This window comes from Macaca nemestrina, chromosome 5, assembly GCF_043159975.1.
Source record: "Macaca nemestrina isolate mMacNem1 chromosome 5, mMacNem.hap1, whole genome shotgun sequence".
Taxonomy (NCBI): domain Eukaryota; kingdom Metazoa; phylum Chordata; class Mammalia; order Primates; family Cercopithecidae; genus Macaca; species Macaca nemestrina.
Genome location: NC_092129.1, coordinates 46,525,941 through 46,531,940, shown reverse-complemented (window position 1 = coordinate 46,531,940; position 6,000 = coordinate 46,525,941).

Here is a 6,000-nt window from a genome sequence, read left to right as displayed (position 1 = left end):
TTCTACAAAATATCTTTTGACATTTATAATAGAATTACATTTTGTTTACAGCCCTACTTAGTAAAAATTGACATTTTTGTGATCTGTCACTACATTCATTTACTAAAATTCTTTCAATATAACACTATAAACTTTTACTCAAATTTTGTAACAATTTGTGTTGGATTTAATCCTGATTATTTAATAATTTAATCCTATTTTTCATGGCATATATTATAAAATTATATTTTGTTTATTGCTTGTTTGCAAGAATGCAATTGGTCTTATAAAAATTTGTGTCTGCAATCCTAAAATTGTTGAATTGTATGTTAACTAAAATTTCTTTTGAGTTTTCTAAGTAAACAACTATATAACCCATAAATAACTTCATTGATAATGGTGAGAGTGGGCAATCTTGCTTTTTTTCTTCTTGAAGAAAATTGTTTTAACCTTTTATTGTTTTTCAATATCTGGATGCAATTTGTGGGTAAATATATTTTAATATTTTAAGAAAATGTCCTATAAATAGTTGGCTAATTATTTTTAGTCTGAGCATATGTTGTACTTTATGAACTACTGATTTTCTGTCTCGAAATGAATGAGTGATTATTTCTTTTAACGTGGTGAATTATATTTCTAATATTTCTAATATTTAACCTATTGTACATTCCTTGGGAAAATTCTCCTTTATCATCTCAATATTTTTAATGTATTCCTTGTTTAGTTTAGAAGCGTGTACTTGGGAATTTTTATCTTTATTGTCGAGTAAGATGGGATTGTAATTTTTTTATCATACTGACTTGACATACTGAATCTTACATACAGATTTTACTATTACCCTTATGCTGACCTTATAAAATTAGCTGATGACTCTTTCCTTTTTTGTTGTCTGGGAAAAATAAATAGAAATAGAATTATTCGTTCTTTTAGAGTTTAATACAATTTTCAAGGAAACCAATCAGGGATGGCTGTTATCAGTATTAGAAGATTTTAACCACTGAAAATCAAAGGTGCTTTTGTTTCCTTTTAGATTCAGCTATTGTAAGTTTTAGATTTCATATAATTTGTTTAAGTATTAAATAATTTTGCTTCTAACTAATAATTTTTAATATCTGTAGCATCATGATTATTTTTAAATATATAATATTGTTTCTGTACCTTCTCTTTTAATTTCTTAATTTTCCTAGAGTCTTGTTAATATTACTAGTGTTATACATAAAAGACTTTTGGGTTTGTTGGTCCTACATATTGAATCTCCAGCTTCTGTTTCATTCATGTCTTTTATTTTCTTGAGTGTTTCCTTCCCTCTCTCATTTCGGTGTACTGTTCCTATTGTAATCAGTGCTAGATTTTAATAACTACATATATTTACAGACTTTATTTCAATTTATGAAGGGATTTAGCACATATATTTTTTTTTCTCTGAGGATTGCCATAGCCATATAGCATAAAACGATTGAATTTTGAAATTACAACTTTGTTAAATTATTTAATAATTTATTTTTATTGTATTAAGGACACAAATTGAGATATATTCTCTCAAACAATTTTTTAAATACACAATATGATATCGTTAAATATGCGTACCATGTTTTACAGCAGATACGTATTTATCTTACATAACTGAAACTTTATATCCCTTGAACAGCAACCCCTCACTCCAATTCCCCCTACACACAGCCTCTGGCAACCATCATTCTATTCTCTGTTTCTATGAGTTTGACTATTTTAAATACCTCCTGTAAGTGGAATCATGTGTTTGTCATTCTGTGACTAGCTTATTTTACTTAATATCCTCCATGTTCATCCATTTTGTCACAAATGGCAGGAGTTTCTTCTTTTTTACTAGTGAATAATATTCTACCATATGTATATGCCATACTTTATTTTCTTTATCCATTCATCCATTGATGAGCAGTTAGGTTGTTTCCACAACTTAGGTATTGTGAATAATGTTGTAATAAGTGTGGGTGAGAAGACAGCTCTTCAAGATCCTTGTTTTGTTTCTTTGGGATATATATTCAGAATTGCTGGATGACATGGTAGTCTTTTAAATTTTTTGAGGAACCTCCGTACTCTTTTCCATAGTGGTTGCATTGATTTACATTCCCACCAAATTGTACAAGGGCTCCAATTTGTCTGGATTATTGCCAACAACTAAGTGTTGTTTCGTTTTCTTTGATAGTAGTCATTCTGAGAAGTGGGAGGTGATATCTCATCATGGTTTTGATTTGCATTTTCCTGATGATTAATGATGTTGTGCATCTTTTCACATACCTGTTGGCGACTTCTATGTCTTCTTTTGGGAATTCTCTATTCAATTCATTTGCCCATTTTTTGCTATTGTTTTTCTTTTCTTTTTTTTTTCATAACTACCCCTTTTTGGGTACATTGTCTGGAAATATTTTGTCCCATGATATTGGTTTCCTCTTTACTTCATGATTACTTCTTTAGCTGTGCAGAATCTTTTTAGTTTGATGTAGTCCCACTTTGTTTTTGCTTTTGTTGCTTATGTTTTTGGTGTCATGTTCAATAAATCATAGACAAAACCAATGTCATGAAGATTTTCTCCCATTTTTTTTGAAGAATTTTACAATTTTACATCTTACATTTTTAATCTAGTTTGAGTTTATTTTTATGTATGATATAAAAAAAAGGTCCCATTTTATTCTTTTGTATGTGGTTTTACAGTTTTCCCAACACCATTTACTGAAGAGACTATTATTTCCCCACTGTATATTTTTGATCAACAAACTCATATGCAGAACAAGTTTATTTCTGGGTTCTCTCTTCTGTTTCGTTGGTCTCTTTATCAGTTTGAATGTCTGTACCTGCTGTTTTTATTAGTAGATCTTTGCAGTAGATTTTGAAATCTGGTAGTGTGATGCCTCCAGCTTTGTTCTTTTTCAAGGTTGCTTTGGCTATTTGGGGTTTTTTAGGTTTCATCGTAATTTTAGAATTGCTTTTTCCTATGTCTGCAATAATTGCCATTGGAATTTTGATAGGTATTGAACTGGATCTGTGGATTACTATAAGCACATTGGTATTTAAAAAATATTGTCATCCAAAACATTAGCATGGAATGCCTATCTATGCATGTCTTCTTCAGTTTCTTTCATCAATATTTTGTGACTTACAATGTCCAAGTATTTTACCTTCACAGCTAAAACTTAATAGGAAATATTTATTCTATTGACGCTTTTGTACATGTGATTATTTTCTTAATTTTCTTCTTCTTCTTCTTCTTCTTCTTCTTCTTCTTCTTCTTCTTCTTCTTCTTCTTCTTCTTCTTCTTCTTCTTCTTGTTATTATTATACTTTAAGTTATAGGGTACATGTGCACAACGTGCAAATTTGTTACATATGTATACATGTGCCATGTTGGTGTGCTGCACTCATTAACTCGTCATTTACATTAGGTATATCTCCTAATGCTATCACTCCCCCCTCCCCCCTCCCCAAAATAGGACCCGGGTGTGATGTTCCCCTTGCTGTGTCCAGGTGATCTCATTATTCAATTCCCACCTATGAGTGAGAACATGCGGTGTTTGGTTTTCTGTTCTTGCGATAGTTTGCTGGGAATGATGGTTTCCAGCTGCATCCATGTTCCTACAAAGGACATGAACTCATCCTTTTTATGGCTGCATAGTATTCCATGGTGTATATGTGCCACATTTCCTTAATCCAGTCTGTCACTGATGGACATTTGGGTTGATTCCAAGTCTTTGCTATTGTGAATAATGCCACAATAAACATATGTGTGCATGTGTCTTTATAGCAGCATGACTTATAATCCTTTGGGTATATCCCCAGTAATGGGATGGCTGGGTCAAATGGTATTTCTAGTTCTAGATCCTTGAGGAATTGCCACACTATTTTCCAAAATGGGTGAACTAGTTTACAGTTCCACTAACAGTGTAAAAGTGTTCCTATTTCTCCACATCCTCTCCAGCACCTGTTGTTTCCTGACTTTTTCATGATCGCCATTCTAACTGGTGTGAGATGGTATCTCATTGTGGTTTTGATTTGCATTTCTCTGATGGCCAGTGATGATGAGCATTTTTTCATGTGTCTGTTGGCTGTGTGAACGTCTTCTTTTGAGAAATGTCTGTTCATATCCTTTGCCCACTTTTTGATGGGGTTGTTAGTTTTTTTCTTGTAAATTTGATTGAGTTCTTTGTAGGTTCTGGATATTAGCCATTTGTCAGATGAGGAGATTGCAAAAATTTTCTCCCATTCTGTAGGTTGCCTGTTCACTCTCATGGTAGTTTCCTTTGCTGTGCAGAAACTCTTTAGTTTAATTAGATCTCTTTTGTCAATTTTGGCTTTTGTTGCCGTTGTTTTTGGTGTTTTAGACATGAAGTCCTTGCCCATGCCCATGTCCTGAATGGTATTACCTAGGTTTTCTTCTATGGATTTTATGGTTTTTGGTCTAACATTTAAGTCTCTAATCCATCTTGAATTAATTTTCATATAAGGAGTAAGGAAAAGATCCAGTTTCAGCTTTCTACTTATGGCTAGCCTATTTTCCCAGCACAATTTATTAAATAGGGAATCTTTCCCCATTTCCTGTTTTTGTCAGGTTTGTCAAAGATCAGATGGCTCTAGATGTGTGGTATTCTTTCTGAGGGCTCTGTTCTGTTCCATTGGTCTATATCTCTGTTTGGTACCAGTACCATGCTGTTTTGGTTACTGTAGCCTTGTAGTATAGTTTGAAGTCAGGTAGGGTGATGCCTCCAGCTTTGTTCTTTTGGCTTAGGGTTGTCTTGGCAGTGCAGGGTGGTTTTTTGGTTCCATATGAACTTTAAAGCAGTTTTTTCCAATTCTGTGAAGGAAATCATTGGTAGCTTAATGGGGATGACATTGAATCTATAAATTACCTTGGGCAGTATGGCCATTTTCACAATATTGATTCTTCCTATGCATGAGCATGGTATGTTCTTCCATTTGTTTGTATCCTCTTTTATTTCACTGAGCAGTGGTTTGTAGTTCTCCTTGAAGAGGTCTTTTACATCCCTTGTAAGTTGGATTCCTAGGTATTTTATTCTCTTTGAAGGTCTTGTGAATGGGAGGTCATTCATGATTTGGCTCTCTGTTTTTCTGTTACTGGTGTATAAGAATGCTTGTGATTTTTGCACATTGATTTTGTATCCTGAGACTTTGCTGAAGTTGCTTATCAGCTTAAGGAGATTTTGGACTGAGACAATGGGGTTTTCTAAATCTACAATCATGTCATCTGCAAACAGGGACAATTTGACTTCTTCTTTTCCTAACTGAATACTCTTTATTTCTTTCTCTTGCCTGATTGCCCTAGCCAGAACTTCCAATGCTATGTTGAATAGGAGTGGTGAGAGAGGGCATCCCTGTCTTGTGCCAGTTTTCAAAGGGAATGCTTCCAGTTTTTGCCCATTCAGTATGATACTGGCAGTGGGTTTGTTATAAATAGCTCTTATTATTTTGAGATACATTCCATCAATACTGAATTTATGAGAGTTTTTAGCATGAAAGGCTGTTGAATTTTGTCACAGGCCTTTTCTGCATCTATTGAGATAATCATGTGGTTCTGTTTATATGCTGGATTGCATCTATTGATTTGCTTATGTTGAACCAGCCTTGCATCCCAGGGATAAAGCCCACTTGATCATGGTGGATAAGCTTTTTGATGTGCTGCTGGATTCAGTTTGCCAGTATTTTATTGAGGATTTTGGCATTGATGTTCATCAGGGATGTTGGTCTAAAATTCTCTTTTTTTGTTATATTTCTGCCAAACTTTGGTATCAGGATGATGTTGGCCTCGTAAAATGAGGATTCCCTCTTTTTCTATTGATTGGAATAGTTTCAGAAGGAGGGGTACCAACTCCTCCTTGTACCTCTGGTAGAATTTGGCTGTGAATCTGTCTGGTCCTGGACTTTTTTTTGGTTGGTAGGATATTAATTATTGACTCAATTTCAGAGCCTGCTATTAGTCTATTCAGGGATTCGACTTTTTCCTGGTTTAGTCTTGGGAGAGTGTTAAGTGTCC